The 15,359-nt window shown below is 47.5% G+C and overlaps 1 protein-coding gene and 1 long non-coding RNA gene across 2 annotated transcripts in view; both read left to right on the top strand.

The window, feature by feature from the left end:
* Positions 1-15,359, top strand: part of LOC144158175 (uncharacterized) — a 67,775-nt gene that overhangs the window by 6,698 nt on the left and 45,718 nt on the right. The window lies entirely within an intron of this gene.
* LOC144158177 (uncharacterized) lies at positions 2,415-14,672 on the top strand. The gene is made up of 3 exons (XR_013319964.1): positions 2,415-7,740; positions 7,995-13,351; positions 14,350-14,672. It is a non-coding gene; the product is annotated as an uncharacterized LOC144158177 (long non-coding RNA).

Below are 15,359 nucleotides of genomic sequence, written 5' to 3'. Positions count from 1 at the left end.
TAATCTGCGCCAGTTCCTGTGGAAGGTCGTTCCAATCTTTGGTTGTGCGAATGAAAACAGAGTGTGCAGATGTAACTTTTGGGCCAGGTATACGATACTTGAAATGTGTTTTTGTTTCTGCACGAAAAACCTGCACTACTTATGACGTATTTCTTTAATGACATTGGTCAGTGTGTAACAATATTTATGAAATAGGGCTGGTCGGGCAAGCCGGGGGACGTTCTTTACTGAGAAGCCTCAGCAGAAGGCTTTTGGCTTTAAAGGGGCCCTGCAGCACTTACCATTGACTACTAGGAATGTATTTTGGGTTAAAGTCTATTGTCCCAGCAATCCCCACCCGCAAGAATTATGAAAATCCATTCACTATCACCGAAACTACGCGCGATGAGGTGTAGAAGTGGAAGAGAGGCACGCTGTTTTAGCTCAGTTACGCTCGTAAAAGATGAATAATCTGAGAATGCAAACCCGACTGCTCGATCTTGCACAGCTTCCAATGCCTGAATGCTTTTGATGGGCATCCCAGATAGCGGCTGCGCATTCTAATTTTGGGCGTACTAGTGTTCTGTAGGCTAGTATTTTTAGTTCTGGAGGGACCAGTTCTCAATTGCGTTGGAAAATACCGAGGGTTTTGGTTGCTGCAGAAACAACCAAGTTAACATGAACGGACCAAGTAAGATCATTTGTTAGATGTACACCTAGGTTAGTAGGATGGAGTACCGAACCATGGAGTGAGTAACTGTAAAGTGGGTTTGTGTGTCTATGGAAAGATATGGTTTTGCCTTTCTGTACATTTAGTGACATTTGCCACTCGCTAAACCAACTTTCAATAGCTAAAAGGTCTGCTTGTAAGGTTAATTGATCGTCGCAGCTATTTATTTGAGTATAAATGACACAATCATCTGGGAAAAGCCGAATTGTATTAGTTACTCGGGAAGGCAGGTCATTGAAAAATATTAGGAACAGAAACGGTACGAGTACAGTGCCTTGTGCTACTTCAGAGTGCACTTGGGTAGCATTGGAAGCAGTGTTGTTTACGACTACATATTGTTTTTTATTGGTATGGAAGTTATATATCCGGGCTAATACAAAGGAATCAAGGTTCAACTGTTTCAATTAGCATTAAACGACGCTGAGGGACTTTATCGAATGCCTTTTCGAAATCAAGAAATATTGCGTCCGTTTGAATGTTGGCTAATGCAAAGGAATCAAGGTCTAGCTGTTTGAATTTATGCATTAAATGACGATGAGGGACTTTATCGAATGCCTTTTCAAAATCAAGAAATATGGTGTCTCATTATTATCAAGGTTGGCGTGCGAATTATGAACGAATGTAGCGATTTGAGTTTCGCACGACATCCCTTTCCAGAAGCCTTGCTGTGAGTGATTTATCAAGTTGTTTTCAACATGACTGATCACATTGTTGAAAATGATATGTTCCATAATCTTTGAGGGAATGCTGGTTAGTGATATTGGACGATAGTTACATGGTGATGATTTGTTACCACTGTTAAAGATTGGGACGATTTTTCCTAATTTTCATTCCCAGGATATATGGCCAAAAGACAGGGATTGGGAGAACAGCATTGTCAATATTGTGCTTGTCACATCCGTTGTGTTTTTACGTATTTTTGATATGATGTTATTGGGCCCCCCAGCTGAAGAATTCTTCAAGTTTTTGATTAGGCAGGCGAATCCGCTGGTGTCAGTTGTAATCGGGGGCATATTATTCAAAATGACAGTATGGTCTGCTGGGAAGGTAGCGGTGCGCTCTTTCGTAAACACGGAACAGAATGCGTCAAGTACATTTTCACAATCTTGCCTAGCATTTCGTATGAGTTGCTGGATAAAATTATTGAAGAAGTGGACGGAATTATGGTTCGCCAAAGCTGCTTGGGATTAGTCTTCAGCATGTTATACCCCTGTCACACGGGCACTTTCAATCGCGATTGAGTCGATCCGGATCGAGCTCAATCCGGATCGGGCACCTGCTACACGGCAGTTTCAATCGCGATCGAGCTCGATCCCGCTCGAACTCAATCCTGGTTTCTCAAGCGCGATCGAGGCTTCCAAGCGCGATCGAACGAAAGCGGCGATACTCTCGTCCCCGCTCAGTAATGGCACAGAATGTGACAACTTCAACTAACGCCACAAATTGTGTCGAATAACTTGACCCAAATAAGCGTGAGGTAATATTTACATAGTTACGTATACCTACGACCGCGCGAAGTTACCAGACGCCGGCCGCAAGTACATGGTTAGCGCCATCTGGCGAACACGAGCGCAACCCGTGCAACTTCTCAATCGCGATTGAAACGTGCCGTGTAGCAGCGGCAGTACGTCGAGCGCGCTCGAAAACTCGATCGCGATTCACTTCAATCGCGATTGAAAGTGCCCGTGTGACAGGGGTATTAGATAAGCTGACGTGAAAAAACTGATATTTTGCAGTGCTAATGGCTTTTTTTTTATATATTTCCATGTGGTAAGCTTCCAATGCTGACTTTCGGTTTTTGTTCCTTGCCGTTTTAAACATGTGTTTTTTTCTTGCCTATCATTCTTTTAATTATTTCATTGAACCAAGGGTCAATGGTTTTTCTTTAATTGTGATTGTTGGTATAAATGTTTCACTCAGTTCGGCTATTTTAGATGAAAAAGGCGCCAGTTCTCCTGTACGGGCCGGTCATCGAATGCTTCTTTGAAGGTGTGATAGAACCCATCGAGTTCCGTGTTAATAGCTTTATAATTTCCCCGGTCATAGAGTTTGATTTGTTTGTTTCTGGACTTCTCGACTATAAGGTGCATTGTAAATGTTGCTAGAATAACTTTGTGGTCGCTTAACCTTCTAGGCATGACAGATTGCAAGATGCTCGGGCCAGACAGAAGTATTATGTCCAGAATGTTGGATGTGATTGCTGTTTCTCTGGTAGCCTCTGTGATTACTTGAGTTACCTGATACTTTTCTAAGCAGTTTGAAAATTCATTACATTATGATTGTGGGTAGATGGTGCAGTTATCATGCCAATTAATGTTTGGGTAGGTGAAATCACCGACGAGAATAAAGGTACCTTTTGGAAATTTTTTTTGCAGGAGGTCAAGGGAGTAATAAAATGGGTGGGGAAATCGTAACCCGGCTTAGGGGGGCGTTAACACATGCCAAATATCATAATACACATGCCAAATATCAAAGTGCCTCGAGGGCTTTCGCACGCTATCCAGAGTGCTCAAGGGGGCAGTTTATTTCAATTTTAGAGTGTCGGACAGAACTATTTACTCCTATTAATACACCCCCACCACGTTGCAGTAATCGGTCATGTCAGTAGACCAGAACGTTCAGGAGCGTTGGAAAGATTTCAGAGTCGATAATAGCGGGGGATAACCAAGTCACGGTCAGCATGATGACATCGCATTCCGAAGTCTGTATTAGGTCAATTATTTCATTGTGTTGGGGCATTTGTTAGTGTGATAGAAAAGGATGAACAAGAATTTGAACGGGCTGGCCGGTGTAGCTTAGGATTTGGTTGCGTTTGAGATTACCTTTTCCTTTTCGCATGATTCTGTGATAGCGATTGTGTAGATGATACGGTCTCCTTTACTTGACTAGTCATATCGTAGTAGAATGTTTTTTTTCCCAATCAGTAGTTTTTTGTGACGCAGTCTGAAAGAGGCGTTCTGGCGTGCAAATCGAAGCAACTCCTTGCATATCAAAACGAGGAGCTCTGCAAAAGTATTCACCAATGTAGTAGGACGTACCTTTAAATTTGATGCCTTTAGTTAACACCGTTTCCTTCATTTTGGAATTTGTGCATTTAACATTTATTGTCCGTTTTGTGTTATCTTGACGCTTTCCGATGTGGTGCGCTCTTTTTATTTCGTGAGGCTCAAGAGTTACTTTGAGATGCTGGCTACAATTGTCGGTGATAAGTTTTTCACTGTCGCTCTACGTTTTGGAGTTGCTTTCTGCAACGCCAAAGATTATGTTGTAACGGCGGGCCCTATCTTCTGCATCTTTTAGTCTGCCATTGATGTTACAAAATGCTTTTGCTGATTCGTTTGCTGTTGATTGTAACTTTTTAATGTCTGTACGGATAGAAGGCAATTCGAACACTCAGATTTCATTTTAGAAATTCGGGCGACTAGGTCGGCTATGGTTTGTTCAGTTGTGGTAAGTCTGGCATTTATATTTTTCAGTTCAGTCAAAATAGAGGCTTGACCTTCTTCCAGCTTCGTTAGTGTGGAGTTTACGTCGTCTTCAGGTTCGCTGTGCGTTTTGTCATGTTTTGGGGGGCCATGGATTTGTTTCCACATCTCCATAGAGTAATAATAGTTTGTCAACAACATCACTACACTGGTAAAACATGGTAACAAGGCACTGAGGGCTCGGCAGCTGCACCAAAAAACTATTGCTGTTTTTTTTTGCTAGGAGAGGTTCGTATGTACGCACCTGCATGAGGTAGACGAAGGGCATCAGACGATGCATCGTGTCAGAGGCACAGCCGCCAAACCCATAGAGTGCCGCACACGGTGCTCACAGTTTTGTCCAGGTGCACTCTCATTGTTGATGAGGATGGCACTTTCTGATTGTAGGGGAGGGGTAGAGCGACGCTGAGGGTTGCTCCATCTAGTGGCGCAGTGGTCAACGCGACTGGGAGTCTGCTCCAGGAAGGGGTAGTTGCTTTTCGGGGATCAATCCAGGTGTGAATAGGCATGCAGCGGGTAATACCTGCGTGAGGAAGACGAAGGGCGTGAGATGATGCATCGTGTCAGAGCCACAGCCGCCGAGTCCACCATTCATGAAATATTCGGTTTCTTTATCTGATAACATGGCACTGAAATAACACTCAAGTTTTGGCATGTTTTTTTGCCTAAAAAATGTGCTTTTCAATCTTCAGTGTCTAGTCATCAACTAGCCGAACATGGTACATTACTGGTGGGACACAAAAAGCAAGGAATCGAGTGCTTGCTAGCTTTTAGCGCTGCCTGCAAAATTGTTTGCTTATTCGCCTTTTACGTTGTGGTCACATGCAATGTATCAGTGTTTATTGCAAGGTGAACCACACGCTCCTGTGCAAACTCAATTGGGATTACTGTATTTAGCCGATTCTAACACGCACTTTTTTCCCAAAAAAATGGCCGAAAAATCGCATGCGCGTTAGAATCGGATAGAAAACCGAAACTGCTGAAACAGCGGATTTTGTCTCACCCATCGCCATCACCATCTCAAGATGGCGCCAAAGCTTTTAGCAATGATTTTTCGGACGCAGCAAGTTTAGGTTTTTCTGTCGGCGTTCACACAAATTGTCAAATCGTTTCACTTATGCGCTTGATAACAGCAATGGCAGCAGCAGCTCCCACGTGTTCAAAACGAGCGGTCGGCTGAAGCGTGCACCTCTGGAGACGCTCTCGGGACGGGCGTGCGAGGCATGGGCCACGATCCCATCGACCATGGTTGAACGTTTGTTCAGAAGTGTGGCATCGCGAACGCGCTTGAAGGCACAGAGGACGAGATGTTGTGGTCAGCGGAGAGCGATAAGGAGTGTGATGGGCAAGATTACTTCGGGAAATAAATCGCTTGTTTCTCTCGCATTCGTTTGTCTGGGTCACAAAGTCCCGTGCGCGTTACAATCGGAAGTGCTAGTTTTTTCTTCTTTTTTTTTTGCCAGGAAAATCGGATGCGCGTTAGAATCGGGGCGCGTTAGAATCGGGTAAATACGGTAGGTACTTTGATTTCTACGAACATTTCATTCTTATGTCCAGCAAACTTTTGTTGTTTCATGAACAAAAGCCTTTCTTCTGCCTTTGAGCCAGGAATGCTGCCAGGAATGCTTTCAGTTAATCCTTTATTTAAACTTCAAACTTATGGCTGAGTTGGAGGTTGTGCAACTTTTGAAAACATCTGATTGCTTTCATTGTCCTGACATTGTGGATGGCATGGACATGGCGTAGTATGCACTCATACGGTTGACCCCGCCACAATGGCTGAGTGGCTAAGGAGTTGTGCTGCTGAGGCCAAGGACATGAGTTGATTCTCGGCTTCTGTGCCCGCTTTTTAGATGGGAGTTAAAATAGAAAGCGCTCATCTCTTGAGATTTCGGTGCACTTTAGAGATGTCCGGAAGGCCAAAAGTAATACAAAGCCCTGCACTGCAGCGCACCTTACAGCTGAGGTGTAGCATTTTAATTTTTTTAGTTAAATTACCCTCAAGGCCATAAGGCATTGGAAAGTGCAGTGGTTTAGTTGCAATGCACTAATGACAAAAGCAGTAAATGGCGCTAAAAAGTTACAAAAATGGCTTCGAAACAGACAAGTATATCTTATGCATATTAAGGCAAGTAGGGAAATGACAAATTGGCTTCTAATTATACAATGTTAGCTAATGTGCAATGAAGGGAAACGACAACAAAGGAACCTATAATTATACAATATTAGTTATTGCATGTTCGAATAACTCATGATCAATAATGGCAGCTGTTGATGAAGGAAGGTGGTTCCATTCTATTGAAATTCTGCGTATGAAGGACTGAAAAAATGCATTGGTTCTTGACGATTTTATTCCAACTTTACTAGCATGAACCAGGTGAGACAAGATAAAATGGGGAGGCGAAATAAGCTGATGACGTAGGTGTGAGTGATGAAAAAATTTATTGAACCAAGAGACGCAAAACTTTCCGCGGCAAGGTAACGTTGGCAGTTGAAGGGTACTTTTCATCAAAGATATGCTAGCGATGCGGTTATAATTATAGAGAATGAAACAAACAGAATTATTTTGTACATTTTTTAGTGATTGTGTTAAAGTAACGAAACATGGATCCCACGCTGATGCGGTATACTCGAGTTTAGAACGAACTAGTGTTTTGTACATTAGTAATTTAAGTGAAGAAGGGGCCTTTGAAAAGTTGTGTCGGATGTATCCCAACGTGCGGTTAGCATCTGCAATTACATACTCGATGTGATTGGTCCACGTTAAATTGGCTGAAATGTGAACACCCAGGTATTTGTAAAATGACACGATGCAAACGGGGGTTATTAATAAAGTAAGCAGGTAACTGGCGAGCTGTTCTGGCGACACTTAAGTGCTTACACTTGTTAGCGTTAAGTTCCATGAGCCAAGTTCTGCACCGGGAAGAAATAGTGTTAAGATCAGATTGCAAGGCGGTTATGTGATTGTCGCACGGTATTTGTCGGTGCACAACACAGTTGTCGGCGAATAAATGAATGTTAGAAGAAACGCATGGTGGCAAATTGTTAATGTAGATAAGAAAAAGAAGAGGACCCAGCACTGAGCCATGCGGCACACCGGAGTGAACTTGTGTTAGCTCAGAGTTAAAATTATTAGGGGATACAAATTGCGAATGGTTGGTAAGAAAAAACTCAAGCCAAGATAAAAGTTTGGAATCAAAGTTAAGCTGATGCAGTTTAAACAGCAATAATTTGGGACACGCCTTATCAGATGCTTTGGAAAAATCAAGAAAAATGCAATCGGCAAAAGAGAACTGGTCAAGAAAAGTATGCTGTTTATGGGTGAACAATGCAAACTGCATTTCACAGGAATACATTTTTCTGAAGCCATGTTGTGATACAGAAAAATAGGAATTAGATTAAAGAAATTTAATTAGATTAGAAAACAGTATATGTGCAATTAGTTTACACGGAATACTAGTTATGAAATAGGGCGATAATTAAGGGGTGAGGGCCTGTTACTAGATTTGTAGAGTGGAACCACCTTCCTGATTCTAAACTGAGCTGGTAGGACACCGTGATTGATTGATTGTAGGGTTTAACGCGCCGACGCAACGCAGGCGATGAGGCGCGCCGTAGTGGAGGGCTCCGGATTAATTTTGACCACCTGGGGATCTTTATCGTGCGCCGAAATCTCGTACACACGGGCGTTTTTGCTTTTCGCCTCCATCAGAAAAGCGGCCGCCGCGGCCGGGAATCGAACCCGCGACCTCGTGCTCAGCAGCGCAACGCCTTAGCCACTGAGCCACCGCGGCGGGTAGGTAGGACACCGTGATCAAGTGACTGTTGATAAAGTTTTGTTAGTATTTAGGAAGAATATGAATAAGTACTGATCAAAAATTTTGAACTTATCGGGTTATAACCACCAGGAGCAGTTGATAGTTTTAATGACCTGATGTAGGTGTGCAAAACCCTCAAAACTAGTAAAACATGAATGTGTAAGGTCTAGACAGTGACAAGGCCAGCAGTCGTGACACAGCTAGCGTTTGCTATGGTTAGGCAATGCAACCTGAGTGCTTCAAAACTTGATGAGAATGACAGCCCGGTTACAAGGAAACGTTGAATTGGTATTTATGGTTCTTCCAGACACAACTTTTCATGCTGTGGCTGATATAATGGAGACCTCTGTGTGCTTTGCTGCACTTCTGCAGTTGGTAAAGGCTGCCTCGATATCTTATTTCGATGCTACAGATAGCTTTAAGGGGCCGATTTGCAAACATGCCCATTCATTCCAAACAGTTCTGAAAGAAAGCTCTAATCAGCTTCATTAGATGACATGCAGAAATTAGAAGTTTATGAATTCTGTCAGCTGAAGTGCAGGAACTCCAATAACAAAGAAATGCAGGCTAGTTGTTTAGCATTTATGACAGTAACTTGTGCACACTATACAGGGACACAACAAAAAAGGACACCAAGACCAGTGCAGACGAACAGCTGATCTTTTCCTCTTAGCACAACCCAGTTATACCTTCATTGACAACTCCAGGGGCACCTTGTCTATTCAAGGTGACGGTAGTGGCGACACCGCGGACCCCAAGCCCATGTGGGCTGGACCCACCCACGCCCCAGCTGTGCATGGCTTAGCCGTGTCCAGGGAAAAGAGAATCCTGGTGGCTGAGCCAAAGCCAGGGTTGTTTTGGACCTTTACGGCCCCCTGGTGGTGGCAACACGCCACTTTGGCCCCTGCTTCCTGCAGACGGTACCCCAGGATTGACCCGCCCGGGGGAAAGCAGCGACTCGCCTTTTCCTATCTCCCTCACTCTCTCTTTTTCTGTCCTGTCAGCTTTCCATCAGCTGTCCTGTCATCTACTCTTTTCCTGTTTTTTCCCTTTTACCTTCAGGTGGCAAGGGTTAACTTTGTGCAAAATGACCTTCCTAGACTATTTTACATGAAGTTATAGTGGCCACATATGGCTAGCGTGAATACCTGCTGGCTCCCCAGGTTGGGCTCCGTGGTGGGCGGCCAGCGTGGCTACCGAAAAACAACAGCTATCCACATGGCAAAAAGCAAGACACCTCCTGATCACTCCCTGAAAAGGGTCCGGACCGATGTGACTGCACAATACATCCCGCAAAAAAACAGTGACAACTTCGCACGATTTTTTGTTATTCAAGGAGTCGAAAAACCTACGCAGATGAAATCCCCCTTTGCCATAGCCAAGGCACTCAGTCAGCTAGTGGGGAAGAACTACAATGCCAGGAAACTCCAGAATAGTGATGTACTTGTAGAAGTGCACACCGGAGAACAAAGTTCAAAAATCATGGAGCTTTCAAAGATCGAAGACACGAATGTGACAGTGACAAAACACCACTCACCGAACTTCTCTTAAGGCGTGGTCTCCGAGTTCGAGCTATTCCACTGCTCCAACGCGGAGATTGAGAGCGAACTGGCCGAACAAGGAGTGGTCGCAGCACATAGAATATTGATCAGGAAAAACGGAGAGGAAATGAAGACAAAGCATGTAGTCAACATTCAACTCGACCACACCACCATACTCAGTGGATCTGCGTTGCAAAGTTCGGCCCTACATCCCAAACCTTTGGCGATGCTTTCAGTGCCAACGGTTTGGTCACGGGTCTGGATCATGTCGTGCAAACCCACATGCGCTAGGTGTTGAGGAAAAGCGCTTGAAAACGAAAGGTGTGAAAAATAACCGCAGTGCGTTAACTGTTCTGGTAACCATAATGCATACTCCAGATCCTGTCCGGTCTGGAAGAATGAAAAAGAAGTCATGATGATCAAAACCACACAGAATGTGTCTTACCTTGAGGCTAAGAGAAGGCTTAGTTTCCAGCAAAAAGGAACTTCTGCGGAGGTGGTGCGGCGGGGGCTGGCGCCATCTCGTGTCTAGGCACGCAGGTGAAACTGAGGGACCTGGTGTCGGCGGTACAGCCCCCGCCTGTCCCAGAGGCTGGGCTGCCCCAACACCTGGCACTGACTCGGTCCATGCAGGTGGACAGAGTGGACCACTCAGCGGACTGCTTCATCTCGCAGCCCTCTACACAGGACGGGCCAGAAGCCGGTGTACCGGCTGTTGATGGGGTAGAGGAGGCTTCGCGGCTAACACGCAACTCAGCGGGTTCTGCCCCGGCTGCACGGTCGATCCCCTCTTCTCGAGGGACGGTCGACATGCCCCACAAGGCGCTGCAGGGAAGTGGCACTGCTACAGGTGCGGCTCTTGTGCTGCAATGGCCTGGGGAACCCCCCGACCCTCGAAGGGTACCAAAGGGCCGCGGAAAGCCTAAGCATCGAACAGAAGGCAGTGGAAAAGAGGCGGAGGACGCGATGGATGTCACCCCACCCACACCTCCCTGAATACAGGAGAGCAAACCTGAAAAGACCGGCATGGTGCGAATCATACTGTGGAACTGTCGTGGGCTATTGCGCAACATAGATATTCGCAAATTGTTAGAGAAGTTCCAACCGTCTATTATCTGTCTGCAGGAAACTCACTTGTCTTCTATGCACAATAATCCATTCAGGAAACACAATCTTTACCGCAAAGGCAGGACAAATTCACTTGTATCTTCTGGAGGAGTGGCAATTGTCACTCCCCAGTTGATCCCAACAAACGAACTGAAGCTTCAAACCACTTTGGAGGCAGTAGCCATAAGAACACACTTTGGAATAGCTCTCACGGTTTGCTCCTTGTATATTCCACCAACCGTTTCAGTGACCCAGAACGATCTGTTCAGACTCGTAGATGCGCACAATGTACTGTGGGGAAGTGCTCGGAGTGACACACGAGGCCGACTTATCGAAGCTGTAGTGTCGGCAACTCCTTTGCATTTATTCAATAATGGGAGTCTCACTTACGTCTGCTCATCAACCCGCACCGAATCATGCATTGACATTTCCCTTGCAACGCCATCCCTAAGTGCTTTTTACATTTGGTCAACACTTCAAAATCCTGTCGGGAGTGACCACTACCCAATTTTTCTGGTCTCGACAACAGCAGTACCCATGCTACCAGAGCGCACCAAAAGGTGGAAGTTGGAGGAGGCAAACTGGTCTCTGTATGAACAAGCATGTGAAATTTAATTGTGCGAAATACAGGACTTGAGTTCGGATGAAGCTTGCAGCTTAATAACTTCACGGCTCTTGGAACCTGCAAAAGTGTTTATTCCTGAGTCCTCCAGGACACTCCCTAGGAGGTCAAAGCTGTGGTGGAACTCTGATTGCAGGGACGTCCGTAGTTCGCCTGCAGGACATGTAGTTTTAAGTCTGCTAGAATGATTCCTCATTCAGAAATGGTGAACTGCTCCATGGTGCGTGCACTACACAGAAGCACAATGAAAAAAAAGAGACAAAGACTAGCGCAGACTAACTGATTTCTTACTCTTAACACAACACAGTTATATCTTCAGTGACAAACCAATGTGTTTTTATGGAATATGTATGCATCTGCCCAGTGAAGAACCTGTCTGGAACCAGAATACATATGCATCTGCCCATGCGAGGTGATCAAGGGTTTGTCAATGAAGGTGATGATGATGAATTTGAATTTTATTGGCGCAGCAGCCAAAACCAAATCTGGCTTTAATGCGCCAGACACAAGGTAATATATTTTGAACACACTACAGTAAAAGGCTCATGTAAAAATGACGTAAAGTGGTAAAATCAAAGTTTGTGTAAAAGCTTGATCGCACTCAGACGACTTCGGGCCACGTGTGTCGTCGTGATGTTCCTGAGTCACCATCGGGGATCACCTCGTAGGTAAAGGTGGCCAACATGTTGTAGAATCCGGTAGGGTCTAAAATACTGTCGCAGAAGCTTCTCACTGAGTCCACGTCATCGGATGGCAGTCCGAACCCACACACGATCCTCCTGGTGGCACTCGGTGTCGCGGCGTTGGAGGCTGTAGCGTCCGGCATCCACCAGCTGCTGGTCCGTTGTGTGAACTTGAGCGAGCTGGCAGGCCTTTTCCACACGCTGAAGGTATTCTTGGATGCCAGCGTCTAGGTTGTCATCTTCCACATAGGGAAGCATGGCATCCAGCATCGTAGTCGGCCGTCTTTCTTAGACAAGCTGAACGGTGTCATCTGCGTAGTTTCCTGGATAGCTGTGTTGAACGCAAACGTGTCATACACGTCCCAAGTCTTACGTTCAACTTCGACATACATAGACAGCATATCCGTGATTGTCTTGTTCAGACGTTCCGTAAGTCCATTCGTTTGGGGGTGGTACGCCGTCATTCTTCGGTGATCCGTGTTGCTGTAGCGTAATATTCCTTGCATCAGTTCCGCAGTAAAGGCCGTTCCGCGGCCCCTGATTAGGACTTCAGGGGCTACATGTCGCAGCACAACTTGGTTTATGAAGAACTTGGCGACTTCTTGTGCAGTCCCCCTCCGAGTAGCGGCGGTCTCTGCGTAGTGCGTCATGTAGTCTGTTGCGATGACAATCCACTTGTTCTCAGATTGGACGTAGGGAACGGGCCCAGAAGGTCCATTCCAATCTGTTGGAAGGGCCTCGATGGGACGGCGATCGGCTGCAGAAGTCCGGCGGGTCTCATCGGTGGCGTTTTTCGTCGCTGGCAGTCACGGCAGCTCCGGACATAGTGGGTGATGTTGGATGCAAGGCAGGGCCAGTAGTACTTCGTCTGGATTTTTCCAATAGTGCGAGCTGTGCTGAGATGTCTGGAAGATGGGTCATCGTAGCATGCTTCCAAAATTTCGTCCCGAAGGTCTGTAGGGATGACAAGAAGATAATTTGTTCTTGTTTCGGGGCTAAAATTCTTCTTCACAAGGACAGTTTTTGAGGCTGAATGCTGGTATGTTCCGTTTGAAGGCCCTAGGCACGGCGATGTTTTGTCCTTCGAGGTAGTAGATCTTTACGCGTAACTCGGGGTCGGCACACTGCTGGGCGGCTAGGTCGCTTTCCGTCACGACTCCTAAAAATGCGCTGTCTTCGTCGGAATGTTGTGGTGGTGGGTCGACGGGGGCGCAAGACAGGCATTCGGTGTCGGAGTGTTTCCTCCCGAATTTATAGACTACTGTAATGTGGAATTCTTGCAGGCGCAAGCCATCGCCTACCAAGATGGCCAAAGAGGTCCTTCAAATTGGCGAGCCGACACAGCGCATGGTGGTCTGTCACAGCCTTGAACGGTCTTCCATACACGTAAGGGCGAAATTTCGAAATGGCCTGTATAATCGCGAGGCACTCTTTCTCAGAGGATGAGTAGTTTTTTTCTTCCTTCGACAAACCACGGCTGGCATAGGCGATTACTTTTTAGCAACCGCTTTGCCTTTGGACGAGGACAGCACCCAAGCCTATATCACTGGCGTCTGTGTGCATTTCCGTTTCGGCATTTTCGTCGAAATGCGCGAGCACGGGTGGGCTTTGCAGGTATTGTTACAGCTCGCAGAATGCTTTTTCTTGGGCGTTTTCCCAGCTGGAAGGGGTGCTATCTTTTGTCAAGCGCGTGAGTGGCTCTGCAATGCGTACGAAGTTTGCGACGAAGTGCCGGTAGTATGAGCACAGTCCAATAAATCTTCGCACGGCCTTCTTATCTTTCGGTCTTGGGAAGTTCGCTATGGCTGACGTTTTCACCGGGTCAGGCAGGACTCCCGCGGCGTTGATAACATGGCCGAAAAACTTGAGTTCCTCGTACGCGAAGCGGAACTTTTCAGGCTTCAGCATTAACCCCGACGTACGAATGGCTTTGAGTACAGACTGCAACCTTGCAGGGTATTTGTCGAAAGTCCGGGAGAATACCACAACGTCGTCGAGGTATATAAGGCAGGTGTGCCACTTCAGGCCAGCCAGCACAGTGTCCATGACTCTCTGAAACATTGCTGGTGCCGTGCATAGCCCAAACGGCATCACCTTGAACTCGTATAGGCTGTCGGGGGTTATGAATGCAGTCAGATCCATTAATGAGAAGTACTTTGCGTGGTAGAGGTGGTCGAGGGCATCATCGATTCGTGGCAGGGGGTACACGTCCTTTTTGGTGACGTTGTTCAATCTCCGGTCGTCAACGCAGAACCTCAGGGTGCCGTCTTTTTAAATGCAGAGCATTTCTTTAACTCACAATGTCACCCGTCCGTTGGCGATCGGCGTCCGCAGCCAGCCAGCACGTGCGCCCCTCCCCCGCTCCTCCTTGCTCTCAACAACAGGTGCGGGTGCGCATGCGCGTGCTCCGGCGCTGAAAGAGGCGTTGCAGCAGCAGGTGCTACCTCCTCTCTCTCTACTGCGTGTGCTACGAATATGAAGCGGGTATCGACGGCGGCAGAAGACAAGGCGGCGAGACGGCGCGCTGCCGACGCCGAACGCAAGCGTCTGAAGCGCGCTGCCGACGCCGAACTTCGTGCACGAGAAGCCGCGGCCAAACGTCAACGTCGGGCCGCGGATCCTTCGCTCAGGCAACGAGACGTGTCTGCGCAACGCGAGCGTCGAGCTGCGGATCCCGAGCGTCGTGAACGAGAGGCAGCGGCGAAGCGTCAGCGTCGAGCGGCCGATCCCGAGCGTCGAGAACGAGAGGCAGCGGCGAAGCGTCAGCGTCGAGCTGCGGATCCCGAGCGTCGTGAACGAGAGGCAGCGGCGAAGCGTCAGCGTCGAGCGGCCGATCCCGAGCGTCGAGAACGAGAGGCCGCCACCAGTCGTCAGCGTCGAGCTGCGGATCCATCGAATCGAGAGCGAGACACGGCTTCGAAACGTCAGCGGCGAGCGGCGGACCCCGCGTTATGAGAACGAGAGGTGGCCGCCGAGCGTCGTCGTCGGGAGGCCGCCCCGGAGGCTGTCCGCGAACGACAGCGGGCTGCGCAGGCACGTCAGCGTGAGTTTGCGCAGCCCGACGCTCGGTTTAAGCACGAGTTCCTAGACCGGGGCTTCGGGCACAGCTGCGACGTCCAAGGCATTCCTCCCCTGAGTGCCCACGGAGAGTGACCCGACTAAATCCAGAGGCATTCCCCACCGTCAACGCGCAGAAACAACACGCCTCCCGGACTGCCCTCCCGAGAGGGATAATTGGCGGTGAGCGCGACCACGGGCGGCGCTGCGAAGCGCGCCTGCGTGACGTCGGCTTAGGGACTCTCGCGTTTGTCGTCTGCTTCACTCGGGCTCACTCCCCCTGCTGTTTCTTTGCTCTCGGTTGACGTCTGATGCTTGTTCGTGTCAGCTTTTGCGT

Source organism: Haemaphysalis longicornis, unplaced genomic scaffold (assembly GCF_048455015.1).
Source record: "Haemaphysalis longicornis isolate Haplotype H1 unplaced genomic scaffold, Haemaphysalis longicornis Haplotype H1 scaffold_10, whole genome shotgun sequence".
Lineage (NCBI taxonomy): Eukaryota > Metazoa > Arthropoda > Arachnida > Ixodida > Ixodidae > Haemaphysalis > Haemaphysalis longicornis.
This window is presented reverse-complemented; position numbering and strand designations above follow the sequence as displayed.